The sequence below is a fragment of the Pinus tabuliformis genome, chromosome 4_1, assembly GCF_031772625.1.
Source record: "Pinus tabuliformis cultivar Carrire ecotype Pingquan chromosome 4_1, CPIR1, whole genome shotgun sequence".
Classification (NCBI taxonomy): Eukaryota; Viridiplantae; Streptophyta; class Pinopsida; order Pinales; family Pinaceae; genus Pinus; species Pinus tabuliformis.
In genome coordinates, this window is record NC_142303.1 from 152,671,614 (window position 1) to 152,687,641 (window position 16,028).

Consider the following 16,028-nt stretch of genomic DNA (forward strand, 5'->3'; position numbering starts at 1 on the left):
CCAGTCAAGCTGCTAAATTACAATAATTATCATTATGTATGTTTGGCTCAAAATTTAAATGATTTAGCCTGTAGGTTTTAACCTCGTACAGAAATTACCTACATACGAATTCAAAAAATAGAAAATAAACAATGGCGAGAGCATAACACATAAAACAAATATACACAAAGATTTTCCCTTGGATCCCAAACCGGGACTACCATATTGATTTTTCATTATTTTCTTTCAATGTTACAATACATATATAGACATGTCGAAGCATCCATAAACCCCAATCCATTAACCCTGGATTATAACATAACCATAGTTCCCTTGACCGGATCTACAAAATACGATGGACCGAAAACCATCGCGCCCAAAACCATGTGCAAAATCCATGCACAAAACGATAGGTAGGTTCGCCTACCTAATATAGGGTCCAAAAACAAAATTCTCAGGGCGTTGCCCCGAACCCCGTAGAGGGGGAATGCCTGCCCCCCCTCTAACGCCTCGACTTAACTACTGGGGCTAGTCGTGGAAAGAATATAACACAACCCAACATAACCAAAGACGTTCTTGAAGTCAAATAGCATGTCAAAATGATACACCATACATATGATACTATGTATGCTCATCAAAGTGGCCAAGAAGAGAAATTAAAAGAAATCATAGCTCAATTAGGAGTTATCAGTAAGGCAGTGTCTAGCTTTCAAGACAATTTTCCTAGACCAAGATGTCCTCCCAATTACGAAGAAGTCAAAGCTGAGGGTTCGAATTTTTCTTATTTCAAAAACATTAAGTCATCTTATACCCTATATTTGAAAGCTATTTCTAATGAATTTGTAGATACTACAAGAGTAACAGATGGAGCTAGATTAGTTAGAGAAAAGCTAGATCTGATTAAAACCAAGCTAGAAAGATTCAAAACTTATGAAATCAATATGGCAAGGAAAGAAGATACTAGTGAGTCTTCTAAACAGAAAAGAAATGAATCATTTAACTTCTCACATAAAGCTCCAAGAACTTCAGGGTCTGATATTAGATCTCAGTCCAAAACCAGTCCATTTTCTAAATGGGCCCATTTCATGTCATCAGCAGAACCTCAAGAAGAAACTACTCCTACTCCTAGTAGCCAAGGATCAACCTTTTTTATTATTTTTTATTGTTTGAATAGAGATCAAACATTGATCTTACTACAAAGGATTAATGCATGGGCAAGACAGAGAAAAGCTAACCTCAAAGCGACATGGAAGGATGTAGTCATACAGGTGACATGGGCACTAATAGGTAATGCTAGACTTTGGTGGGAAACATTGAAAAGATCTGAACAACTTGAAATCTTAGAAAATGAAGATCCCCTTGAAGCAATGTTAATGTCATTATCCCATGAGTTTCTTGGGACTCTATCAATATATTCTGACCATTATGAACAAACATTCATGAGTTAAACATTGTGTAGCCTAGATTTGCTAGATGAATACTATTGCACCATGCGAAAATTGTACTATAAAATCCCAGACCACCAAAATATTGCATATCTGTGTCATTATATAACATCAATGCCAGGAAAATCCCCAGAGCTTGTACATCAAGAACTATCTTCCCAAAATGTCTCAATAGATACTCTATCCTTAGCTTCTTTACAACAACACATTCTTCAAATTCTTAGAAACAAGTGTGCAGCTTATAAGACTCGTAAGAATGTCAAGAAGCAACTAAGTTTCGGTCCTAATCTTTGCAACTCCTTCCCAGAAACTTACCACTCTGGATGCTTCAAGAACTCCTCAAGAAATAGTTCTCACATATCCCAAAGTCAAAAGTGCAATTGCTCCAAGCCACGATATAGATTCCCTAACCGTTCTTAAAGAAGAGGGCATCAACAAATGAAATTTCCCAATAATAGATATGTATTCAGAAGAAGGTCAAAACCAGCTTGGCAATCAAAATGTTTCATCTGCGGGAGAAAAGATCACTGGGCAAATAAATGTCCAGAAAAGAACAAAAGAGGGATCTAGAACAAGATTATGGATTTGCTCAACTCCTCACATAATAAAGCTGATTGGGAATTAGTCTCTTTATCAAATTCCAAGTTTGAATACTATTTTGTAAATACTGACTCTAATAGTGACATTGAAAATGCATTTCAGAAAATTTCAGTAACAGATGATGCTACAAGTGAAGGTGATTGTACATATCTCTCTGATTGCCTTATGTTTTCTTTTAATAATACTCAACAACAGATAGCTAGTCTCCAGAGGCAGATGGATTCTCTCAATCCAAGCCTAGTTATCCCAAGGGGATGAATCCAAGAGAAAATTAATGCACTGACTATGGAATCCCAACCTGATGAAGACCTTGATCCTACATAATGGTTTACAACAGAATCTGCACCAAAACCCAATAGATACTAAGGCTACAATGTTTTCCTAGAAGACATTAGAATACTTGAAGAAAGTTTATGGAGAGATAGAGAACAATTAGTCAACATAGCAGAACAAATTCAACTAAAAGTTCAAAAACTAGTCGAACTCAATTCCAAATTTGTATCGTCTATATTTGACAAGGGACACACAACAACCGGGCTGAATACAGAAGAAGAACCAGTGAAAGAAATCAACGGCATTAGAGATAGGATGGTCATTCCAGTTTTCATCAAAATACCAGGATTCAAAAACTATCAGTTAGATGCACAAATTGATACAGGAGCCATGAGTAGTTGCTGCAAATACAAAGCTATTCCAACTTATTATTGGCAACCAACAAAGGTACATTTCAAAGCCGTTAACAAACAACTCATGAAGATTTATTATGTAGCTACTAATTTTCCTATATATATTTCTTCAACAATTGTATATGTTACTCTGTATAATTACGACGTTGAGTTTGATATTCTTCTTGGTCAAGATTTTGTAAAAAGACACATGCCCATGATTGTTGATAAGGACCACATCACATTCAATGTCCAAAATGAGAAAGTATCTGTCCCTGCGACAAATACATACTCTATGAAGATTCCTCCTGATAATGTGGATATAGTCACTGAATCTATTGAAGACTTATCAAAAATAAAAAATATTATCAAACATGCTGACCTACATGGGCAAGAAGTTCTCAAAGATATTGCATGTAAGCTTAGGATAGAATGCACAACAGAGCATCCTGGCTCATTTGGGTTCCGAGAAAAGTACTTTGTTTCACTTCCTTTAAGAAAAGGGTCTGATCACAAACCAAAAAAGGCCTCAACCAACCACATGAGCCCTACAGAGAAAAAATTGTGCCAACAAGAAATCAACCAACTCTTAGGCAGGAGATTAATTAAACCCTACAAAAGTTCATGCCCATGCCCAACCTTCTATGTTAACAAACACTCAGAACAAAAAAGAGGAAAAAAGAGGTTAGTGATCAATTACAAGGCATTAAATGAAGCGCTAGAACCCATCAGGTATCCTCTACCCAGAAAATACATGCTCCATGTAAGAATCTTAGGTGCTAATGTGTTTAACAAATTTCATCTGAAAAGTGGTTTCTCGAAGGTAGGCATAGATCCTCAAGATAGATATAAGACTGCCTTTGTTGTCCCAGGAGGACAATACCAATGGACAGTTGTGCCTTTTGGCCTGAAGAATGCGCCTTTTGAATTTTAGAAAGGCATGGAGGTATTTTTCCATGATTTTGATTTTGTTATTGTATATATTGATGTTTTGTTAGTTTTCAGCAGAAACATACAACAACATAAGAAGCATGTGGAATCATTTTATCAGGTTGTTTTCAAGCATGACTTAGTTATATCTCCCTCTCATGATAATTTCATTATTGCTCAAACCAAGATCGAATATCTTGGATTATATATTTCCCAAGGGAAGATCCAACTGCAACCTCATGTTCTGCAATCTCTATTGAGATTTCTATACCAGCTTCCTGATATCAAATCTGTCCAAAGATTCTTAGGATTTTTGAACTATATCTGGACATTCTATCCAGGACAAGCTAAGGATACCTGAATTCTTTAGAAAAGATTGAAAAAGGATTCATTATGGCTACCAAAGATGACTGAAGCAGTTTAATGCATCAAAGATAAAATTAAGAATTTGCCATCTTTGTCCCTTCCAAAACAAGATTTACCTTTCATTTTAGAAACTGATCTTCTGAATCTTGTTGGGTTGTTATTCTTCTACAAAAGCATCATAAAAGAGATGAGATTTGTGGTTATGTTTGAGGAACATTTTCGGCGACTGAGCTGAAATATCCATCCTCCCATAAAGAAATACTAGCTGTTAAGAATGGGATTAAAAGATTTCGCCTTTTCTTAAAAAGTGTACATTTTATTTTCAAAATAGATCTCAAGCATGTGAAAGGTATGATACAAAATAAAAAATTGTTGGAACAAGGGAATTCCCGAGTCCTAAGATGGGCACTCTGGCTCGAAGGATTTGATTTTGATATTATCTACAAAGCAGGAAAAGAAAACTATCTCGCTAATATGATGACCAGAGAAGGAACATGAGATCTAAAGGTTATATCCATCAAACAATTTGAGATAGGAAAAAGTTCGTCAAAACCACAATCTCAAATCAGTTTATGCCCGTCATGTCATTATCAGTTCTGCTGGGATTGTTTTTCTCAAAAAAAAATTGTCATTACCATTAGAGATCCAGAAAATGATTTTAGAAAAATGGTTCAATTCCGAGGATGGGAGACATAATTATAACATCAACTGGAGCCTCATTAATAATAATCACATCCATTTTGGTCAAGCCAAGGTAAACCACCCAAAGATTGTTTATATCTTTGATCCAAGTTTAACTTGGATGGATTATTATGGAATTCTGCAATATGTCAGAGCTTGGGAAAGGATTTTTGAAGTAATGTATTGTGAAGTGTTGTTTCCCCTTTCAGACATTGGAGCCAATGCATGGATCTATTGATGTTTTCATTTGTCCCATGAAAATATGATCTTGGTAAAGCAAGCCCACATTGGACTATATCTTTACTCCATAAAGATATGGAAGAAGGAAGCCTAAGATATGATATCTTTGGATTTGATCTTATTTATCAAGGTACCACAATCTCTCTGACAGAACATCACTTCAACATCAGCATTGACTATTTTGGAGAAATTGGCATTCCATCAGCCAATTGTGATCCTTTTATGGCATCTTCGTCCTTTTCATCTTTCTTTGGAAATGAGCCACCCTGGCTCGCTCAGATCATACCTGGGATAAATCTTGATCCTCATCATGAAGTACCTACTGATTCTGATTATGAATATGACTCTGACAGGAGTCCGAAAGGACAGGATTGGTAGACACTCATTTCTTCTTTCTCAGCTTTCGAGGGGTTCACCCATGAAGAATCTCCTCTGTGTAATATGATTTACACTTTACTTTATTTCATGGGTTCCTCCTCAGGAATCTCCAATGTGTTTACTTTTCCGTGATCTCGTTTACTTGCTTTCGTGGGTTCTTCCTCAGGAATCTCCACTATGTTTACTTTTTTGTAATCTACTTTACTTGCTTTCTTGGGTTCCTCCTCAGGAATCTCCATTGTGTTTGTTTTTTCGTAAATTGCTTTCGTGGGTTAGCACTCAGGAATCTCCACTATGTTTAATTTTTCGTAGTCCACTTTAATTCTTATCTATAGAAGGACGTTGTGAAAATCATGCCTTTAAGGACAATCCTAGATGATTTTTTTTAGATATGAATCGAAATTATCATGTATTTAAGGATAGTCCTAGGTGATTTGTTTTAAAGATGATTTTAAATGAAGAAACGGAAAAATGAGACTTCCCTCAAAATTCCTATATAAAGGAAGGAAGGGCTCGGTATTACTCACTTGTAAATTAATCGAAGTATTTCCATAATAGAAAAAAAAAGATTTATGTGTTTGTGTTTCCAATTAAATTCTTGCATATCTCTTGTGAGCCTCGTGTTTCCAATTATGTTCTTGCATATCTCTTGTGAGCCTCTTCTTTGTGGTTCATCTATGATCCAGTCCAAATTGGTCACAATGTTGTCCTAGAAGACCCAAGCCACAATGTTGTCCTAGAAGACATTAGAATACTTGAAGAAAGTTTACGGAGAGATAGACAACAATTGGTCAACATAGCAGAACAAATTCAACTAAAAGTTCAAAAACTAGACGAACTCAGTTCCAAATTTGTATCATCTATATTTGACAAGGCACACACAACGACTGGGCTGAATACAGAAGAACAACTAGTGAAAGAAATCAGTGGCATAGGAGATAGGATGGTCATTCCAGTTTTCATCAAAATACGAGGATTCAAAAACTATCAGTTAGACGCACAAATTGATACAGAACCATGAGTAGTTTCTGCAAATACAAAGCTATCCCAACTTATTATTGGCAACCAACAAAGTTACATTTCAAAGTCGTTAACAAACAACTCATGAATATTTCTTATGTAGCTCCTAATTTTCCGATATATATTTCTTCAACAATTGTATATGTTACTCTGTATAATTACGACACTGGATCTGATATTCTTCATGGTCAATATTTTGTAAAAAGAAACATGCCCATGATTGTTGATAAGGACCAGATCACATTCAGTGTCAAAAATGAGAAAGTATCTGTCCCTGCGCCAAATACATACTCTATCAGAATTCCTCCTGATAATGTGGATACAGTCACTGAAGCTATTGAAGACTTATCAAAAATAAAAAAAGATTATCAAACATGTTGACCTACATGGGCAAGAAGTTCTCAAAGATATTGCATGTAAGCTTAGGGAAAAATGCACAACAGAGCATCCTGATACATTTTGGTTCAAAGAAAAGTACTTTGTTTCACTTCCTTTTAGAAAGGGGTCTGATCACAAACCACAAAAGGCCTCAGCCAACCACAAGAGCCTTATAGAGAAAAATTTGTGTCAACAAGAAATCAAACAACTCTTGGACAGGAGATTAATTGAACCCTGCAAAAGTTCATGGCCATGCCCAGCCTTCTATGTCAACAAACACTCAGAACGAAAAGAGGAAAAACAGGTTGGTGATCAATTACAAGGCATTAAACGAAGCGCTAGAACCCATCAGGTATCCTCTACCAAGCAAAGACATGCTCCATGCAAGAATCTTAGTTTCTAATGTGTTTAACAAATTTCATCTGAAAAGTGGTTTTTGGGAGATAGGCATAGATCCTCAGGATAGATATAAGACTACCTTTGTTGTCCCAAGAGGACAATACCAATGGATAGTTATGCCTTTTGGCCTGAAGAATGTGCCTTTTGAATTTCAGAAAGGCATGGAGGATATTTTCCATGATTTTGATTTTGTTATTGTATATATTGATGATTTGTTAGTTTTCAGCAGAAACATACAACAACATAAGAAGCATCTGGATCATTTTATCAGGTTGTTTTCAAGCACGACTTAGTTCTATCTCCCACTCATGATAAGTTCATTATTGTGCAAACCAAGATCGAATATATTGGATTATATATTTCCCAAAGGAAGATCCAACTGCAACCTCATGTTCTGCAATCTCTATTGAGATTTCCATACCAACTTCCTGATATCAAATCTGTCCAAAGATTCTTAGGATGTTTGAACTATATTCAGAAATTCTATCCAGAACAAGCTAAGGATACCAGAATTCTTTAGAAAAGATTGAAAAACGATTCAGTATGGCTACCACAGATGACTGAAGCAGTTCAACGCATCAAAGATAAAATTAAGAATTTCCATATTTGTCCCTTCAAGAATAGGATTTATCTTTCATTTTAGAAACTGATGCTTCTTACTCTTGTTGGGCTATTATTCTTCCACAAAAGCATCATAAAAGAGATGAGATTTTGGTTATGTTTCATGAACATTTTCGGCCACTGAGCTGAAATATCCATCATCCCATAAAGGAATACTAGTTGTTAAGAATGGTATTAAAAGATTTATCCTTTTCCTAAAAAGTTTGCATTTTACTGTCAAAACAGATCTCAAACATATGAACGATATGCTACAAAATAAAAATAAAAAAATTGGAACAAGGGAATTCCCGAGTCCTAAAATGGGCACTCTGGCTCGAAGGATTTGATTTTGATATCTACAAAGAAGGAAAAGAAAACTATCCTGCTGATATGATGACCAGAGAGGGAACATGAGATCTAAAGGCTATATCCATCAAGAAATTTGAGATAGGAGAAAGTTCCTTAAAACCCCAATCTCAAATCAATTTATGCCCATCATGTCGTTGTCAGTTCTGTTGGGATTATCTTTCTCAAAAAAAAATTATCACTGCCATTAGAGATCCAGAAAATGATTTTAGAGAAATGGTTCAATTCCAAAGATGGGAGACATAGTTATAACGTCAACTGGAGCCTCATTAATAATAATCACATCTATTTTGGTCAAGCCAGGGCAAACCACCCAAATATTGTTTATATCTTTGATCCAAGTTTAACTTGGATGGATTATTATGGAATTTTGCAATATGCGAGAGCTTGGGAAAGGATTTTTATAGTAATGTATTTTGAAGATGTTCTTTCCCCTTTCATACATTGGATCTAATGGATGGACCTACCGATGTTTTCATTTGTCCCAAGAAAAGATGATCTTGGTAAAGCAAGCCCACATTGGAGTCTGTCTTTACTCCATAAAGATATGGAAGAAGGCATCCTCATATATGATATCTTTGGATTTGATCTTATTTATCAAGGTACCACAGTCTCTATGATAGAAAATCACTTCAACATCAGCATCGACTATTTTGGAGAAATTGGCATTCCATCAGTCAATTATGATCCTTTTATGGCATCTTCGTCCTTTTTAATTTGCTTTGGAAATGAGCCACCCTGGCTCGCTCAAATCATACTTGGGATAAATCTTGATCCTCATCATGAAGTACCTACTGATTCTGATTATGAATATCACTCTGATAGGAATTCGAAAGGAAAATATTGGTAGACACTCATTTCATCTTTCTCGACTTTCGAGGGGTTCACCCGTGAAGAATCTCCTCTATGTAATATGATTTATGCTTTACTTGCTTTCTGGGTTCCTCCTCGGGAATCTCCAATGTGTTTACTTTCCGTAATCTGCTTTACTTTCTTTTATGGGTTCTTCCTTAGGAATCTCCACTGTGTTTAATTTTTCGTAATTTGCTTTACTTTCTTTCGTGGGTTCTTCCTCAGGAATCTCCACTGTGTTTGCTTTTCTGTAAATTTCTTTACTTTCTTTTGTGGGTTCCTCCTTAGGAATCTCCACTGTGTTAAATTTTTCATAGTCCACTTTAAGTCTTATCTATAGAAGGACCTTGTGAAAATCATGCCTTTAAGGACAGTCCTGGATGATTTGTTTTATATATGACTCGAAATGATCATGTCTTTAAGGACAATGATGGGTGATTTGTTTTAAAGATGATTTGAAATGAAGAATCAGGAAAATGAGACCTCCCTCAAAATTCCTATATAAAGGAAGGAAGGGCTCAGTATTACTCACTTGTAAATTCATCGGAGTATTTCCATAATAGAAAGAAAGATTTCTATGTTTGTGTTTCCAATTAAGTTCTTACATATCTCTTGTGAGCCTCATCTCTGTGGTTCATCTGCTATCCAGTGAGCATAATCATATTTATAATTTGCTTATAAAAATTATTAAGGGTTTTGAAAATTTGGTGAAAAAATAATGTTTATGGGCATAATTATATTTATAATCTGCTCATGAAATTATTAAGGGTTTTGAAAATCTTCAACTTGATTTTAGGGAAAAAAAAGCTTTGTTATCCAGTGGTACTGTCAAGAACTATTTCAAAAATAACTAAAAAGAAAACCACTCAAAAAAATTATATTAATAAATTTAAAAGTAGAAACACGAGATCACTTTCTTTTTTAATTTTGTTAGGAACATATCAACATCTTTCATCTGTAACCATGAAGATTTAAATTTAAAAAAAAAATAAGGCCTCTAGAAATAAATTTCATTTAAAATCAAAAGTGATGATGACGACACATACATAACTTTCTCTACAACATTAAGATGCCTAGAAGGACATGGAGGACAGGCGGTTTTCTACTTAGCACACCCACTAACATCTAACCATTGAAGTTTTGTCAGCTAGGAAACTCCATATGTTTTTCAACTGCACACATCCATCTATTTGCAACTCCAAACATACAAGAAACTGCAAGAAAGATATTTACATGTAGATCATGATTCTCATCTACTAAACGTTTTGAATCCTTTCGAGACAATCTCTTGATAATAATAGCCACTAAACACACTTTTACACAACAAATTTCAATTTACCTGTGATTCTTGTTGGCACAATGTTTTTAATGTGTACCCAGACACACCTTAAGAAACCTTAACTTCTTCATTGGAATCAGAGGAGGGAGAGGAGTATGGACACTCTTTCCAACGGAGCCATATGAAAATTGAGAACTTCACATTATTCAGAATGTGTTCCAAGAGAGAACCTTTAGTGCCAACAAGCAGCTACTATGATTATTGGCATGCCTACTGGGATTAATAGTTGACTAGCAACAAGTTATGGTGGTTCACCTCAATATGGATGTTCAAGAGGATACATATCGATATCGATGGTGTCATTTTCCAGTCGAGCCATCTTTACCTTTTCATTTATGCTTCGTGCTTCAAGTGTCGCCTGCTTGCACAAGGAAGGAACCAATTTTACCCTTACTTATGTTGTTTGCTTTGATGCTTATGGGTCACCTAGTAAGACTTCGAAAGAATGTTCTTAGGTTCCTTCCCCCTGACCAACTATTTATTTGTACTTAGGCAACTCTGAACTTCAAAGCATATTTCATTTGTCACCACAAATATTTAAGTGAAATTCATCTAAGTTGAGGCGCTAAAGTCTTCATTGATTACATTGAAAACTCAAAAGCTCATCTAAATGAAACTATGTCAGATTTAAATTTTTTCCCAAATTCCTCACCAAAATTCTCCCAGAAAATTGTAGTTGTCATCTACCGATTATTCTACTGTGCAAAGGAGCATTCTAATATCGTATGTAAACCTGCTACTTTGCATCTTCTCTTTAGATCTACATCTGAATTATTTTATGATTTCGTCCAAGAATCCCCAAACACTCAAAAATATCAATAAAGGGTTTTGGATTTACAGAAATGGTTGTGACCCCAGAGCCTCTTGCCTCACCTTTTTATCTTTTGAACAACAACTTCATGGATACAAGGTCAGGGGAATGATTTCAATGACCCAGACCTTTGGAGTGCTTCGGATTTGCCTAAGGAAAGTCTCAGAGTTGTAGGCACAATAAAAATAAATGTACCACCCATCAATAGCATGGAGTCCATTTTGTGGAAATAGGAATGACCAGCTCGTATTAGCTTTCGATGGGCAAGTTACAATTCAACGTGAAGCTCTACCAAAACTTTGCTTACAGAGCACCTCCAAGTTCCAACTCTTCTGGATCACTAAAGCTGCTATTACGACTGCTATCAATGCGACATCCTCCATTACGCAAAACCGATGTTGGATATTATACATAATTTATGCTTTTTATAAAGCTGCAACAACCTCTTATTGCTTGTACCCTAGACTCCAAGTTTATACTCATCCAACTTGTTGCTTGCGTACCTTAGACTCTAAGTCTATACTCATCCAGAGAACAAGGCAAGTTGCAACTTGTAGCCATGGATGGGTAATACAATAAATAACTTGAATTTTCAAAAATGTATGGTGGACTGGTAGCCCTTCCTAGGGCATTTTATAATATTATTATTTATTTTTTAAACCTATAGAAATAAAAATTAATTTATTTTTTTTTACGCCCAAATTTTGTTGAGCACTTCTCTGACATGCTAGAGGGCTCTTGACGCGTTGTGACGTGTTCAATTTTGAACACTAAATGCAACCTTGTCCTCGTTTAAAAAAAATAGTATACACATCAAATTGTCATTGACGGTTAAAAGTAATGTGGCTGATCCGAGTCCCGACTCGGCTTCACATGTCCTAGTCCAAAAGGTGGGTGTGGTGGATTGTATAATTATATAGTTATAGTGGTGACTAAGTGTTAAATAAGATGGGCATTAATGTGTATTATAATTATTAGATTTTTTTTTAAAGGGGTTAATTTGACTTATAATTTAATAGAGATTTTTTATTTTTTTGTATTCGACTTATATTATTTTAGTATTTTTTTCTGCTAATTTATTTGTTAAAATCATAAGTTTAAGTTATTTAATTACCAAAATCTATATGTTTTAAGCATTTTTTAGGGTAAAAAGGAAAAAAAATCTAATAGTTAGACTACACTTTCACTTAATCATCATATATTGGAAATTTCAAAATCTACATGTCATCATTGACATTTTATTAATTTTTAAAATCGTCACTTTAATGAGCAAGTTAAAATATTCATAACTCGCTTATCTCAAATATTAACAATTTCAAATCATGTTGCAAAAAATAAAAGAAGTTGGCAATTACCCTAGCCGAGATTCCAAGATAAGCACAGACTACATGGTACCCATAATGCTAACACTCCATAATGAGACTCTAAGTTAAGCATAAATTTTGTGTCCACATGGTTGAGACTCTTAAATAAAAACATACTACACCCACAATGGATCTTTGGGCATTCTAGAAAAGCTTGTCTCCATCGCATCTCACATCATGCAATCTTGCACTTGAAACATAAACCATGAACACTAAAGCTTGAAATGTGAAGGTTCATACACAACACCACCATGCCCACATCCAAGTGTTATTTGTATTTTATATAACACACTATATATGGGGATGGAGTAATTAAATTGAAGAGTTTTTTTAGTTGTCCAATAGAAATAATAAAATGGACCTTTTTTATGGGAGAAGTGAATATAATTTTTTTATTTTTTTTTGAGAGCTTTTATGTAGTGCTTTCATATTTTTGTGCCAATGATGAATCCCAATTTTGATAAAATGGGTCTATTTATTTGTTTAATATAGAGAATGGTTTATTTTGTGGTTGGATATGGAGATCTTAAATGCTTGGTTACCACGGCTTTGATGTGTTTGATAAATTTATACTTGAACCTTAACATGACTAGGTTTGGGACATTGAAGTCTTGGGTGCTATTAGGAGAGCTTTGTCCTTAGCTCCATCCCTCTTTTTTCCCATGGAAAAAAGTCGTAATTTCTATTGATATATAAGAAATTACATTTTGTAGATGCTAAGGCATATGCATATGGAGGCAAAGTTGCCTGTCAAGTTCACAAAACTGTTGACCAGAGAAAAGTAAAGAAATAGTTGTATCTCCATGCAGGGATTTTGTTATCTATTGTACTGTGTCTATGCCTGCTCTCTAACATAGAGGGAAGAAGATCAAAATTGAAAGCTGTCTCTTCACAGAGAGAGAAACTAAGTATCAAAATCTGGACTGTATATCCAAAGTCATAAATATAGACCAAAAAGTTGTAAATACAAACATGATATATACAAGATTATCAGAAAATATTATAGGGCTTATAGCCCATTTTCTCTAAGTTCCACAAAAGGTCTGTGGTAATGCTGGTGGAAGGTCCCATCTATTTCCTCCTAGATCAACCAGTCATTGCCCTGTCTAAGCGCTGCCTCTTTGGAAAGGTGATCTGCCCCCGTATTTTGCTCCCTGTAAATGTGGCGATAGGCAAAGGAGTCAAAAGAAGATATCAATCTTTGTGCTTCTTCTAATATATGCCTCAATGAAAATGCATTACAGTGGGATGCATTATTTAACCAATTACAAACTATTTTGGAATCACCAATCAGCTGTAGATGTCTGCAATGCTTTTCCAATGCAAGCTCCATCCCTCTTATTTGTAATCATGATTTTTTTTCAAAATGCAAGCTCTATATATTATTACGGCTTGAAATGTTAAAATCCTCCCAAATTACTATTTACAAGTTGGTTCAAACTTTTTTATTATTTATAAAGTCATCTGTTAATACAAGTGGCCACATTAAAACTTAAATCAAATATTCCTCTCAAAACTCAATATAGGTAATTGGTTTAAACAAACTACTTTAAAACTTCATGAAAATGTTTCATCATAACTTGCAAAAGCTACAAAATTACATTAAAAGTTACTATACATAATTACACCAAATTAGTAAAAATAAATATGATTGAATATATTTATTTTTTTCAAGTAATTAGGTGTAAAATTTCTTAATTTAGATACACTCTTTTATATAATATGATATGTATAAATAAAAATAAAATATATATATGTGTATAAATAAAAATAAAATATAATGAGAAAAATAAATTAACTATATTTAAAGTTTGGAGTAAGTTTTAAAACTATTTTTATTTTTATTTGATTAATAATTTGTATTTCCCTGATGTAAAGAAACAAATTAAAAATCCAAAACCAAAAAGCATCTGACCGAAGTACACCAATTAACCAATAATTTGAGGAGGCATATTTTTCCCTAAACAATAGTTATAAGTCAACCTTAAATAATTAAATTATAATAAATTTTCACTTATGATAATATAATTAAATAAAATAAATTAAAATTAAAGGATAAAGATTCATTGAAAAAAGATGTGAAGGATAAGATCGCCAATCAAATTTATATTATGTTGGCACAGCCATCACTCTATGGGCTACCTACACTTTGTGACGCATGCGTGTCCGCTTTATGTGGACATACTTACTAGAATTATGAACGTCATCATTTATATCAGCAGTCTCTATTCATACACTGCTCCATCGCACACAGCCTCTGTTTTTTCAGCTTTTATTTCTCGTTAATCCGGTGGCCGTGGCCTGTTTTTCAAAATTCGATGCCTGGGAACTAGTAGAAGGCGGTTAGGGCACTTTAAAGAAGGGGATTTGGACAATAAATCTCCTTTGTATCAGGCATATTCTGTTGAATTTGTCAAATCTTGTTTGCGCTCAGACTTTAATTTTATTTTTGTCTGGGGTTATTTTGAGTTAAGGAGCTTGCGAAAATAGAAAGGATTTGCTGTGAATTTTGTTGGGGTTATGGGGCTTTATGAGAGCTTGAAGGTTCTGTTGCAGAGCAGGGGAAAATATGTGAGGATAGATGGCTCCACCAAGCGTTGCCGCCTGGGAAGAGCCAAGTGGGAGGCAGCCGCAAGAGCAGAAAGATCTGGAGATTCAGGGTCCTCCCCAAAATCAAATTAAGGAAATGGTTGAATCCCATGGTTTATCTGGTTAAGCTGAGAGACGCTTATGTGAAAATGATGCTGAATTTGGCGGATTCCAGGGTTTTCTCCAGCGATTTGATCGGTGGTGGGTTCGCCCCTAAGTATGCTGTGGGCGGTGGGAATCCCTTTGGACAGCGGCCGCTAAAAGAGTACGATGAAAAGATGTTAGTCGAAATTTACAGAACGTGGTTGATTGAGGCTGAGATACAGGCTGCTGCTGCTGTTGAGACATAGAGAGTTATGGTACAGTTGGGTGTTTATAAATAACAGCCCCATGGCCATCCGCTGGGATCTGGTTAGTAGGGGTAGAAGATCAGTGGGAGTTTTAACACAATCGGCCCAGGATCGATTCTCAGCGTAGATTCTACCTGATGTTCTCCAGGGCGGCATTGAAAGTCATTCTAATAAAGCCCTGGCTGCCCCCTGCTATATTCCTTTTTATTCTTCCTTTTTTCTAAGTTTTTTCTTCCTCTTTCTAGGCAGGCTTAAGTTTCTGTCACATAATCTTCAAATACAGGGCTAATTACGCGGAAAACTAAGATTGGGGAAGCAAATGTTTATTGAGGAATCCTTAATCATCATTCCATCTCAATCCATTTTAAAATTAAATATTAGATTTTCTTTTCTGGAGAAATCACATAGAGAACAAAGCGGCGATGCCTTTCAAACTAGATCTAGGTTAACCTAGATCTAGTTTCATCATTTAAGACCAGATGAGGAGCAAGATCCACTGACCAAAATATTAAATCTCAGAGATGCTTTCGAACCTAGATCTAGGTTCATCGTTAAGACAGGATGAGGAGCAAGATCACTGACCAAAATATTCAGAGATGCAATGATAAATTCCCAACAGTTAAATTTTTTTTTAATTTATCTTTTTTTTTAATGAATGTTGAAGAACCAAAGCATG

The 16,028-nt window shown here is 35.1% G+C and overlaps 1 pseudogene; it reads left to right on the forward strand.

Moving 5' to 3' along the window:
* Window positions 1–14,653: 14,653 nt before the first annotated feature.
* On the forward strand, window positions 14,654–15,557 carry LOC149174649 (uncharacterized; annotated as a pseudogene).
* Window positions 15,558–16,028: the final 471 nt, after the last annotated feature.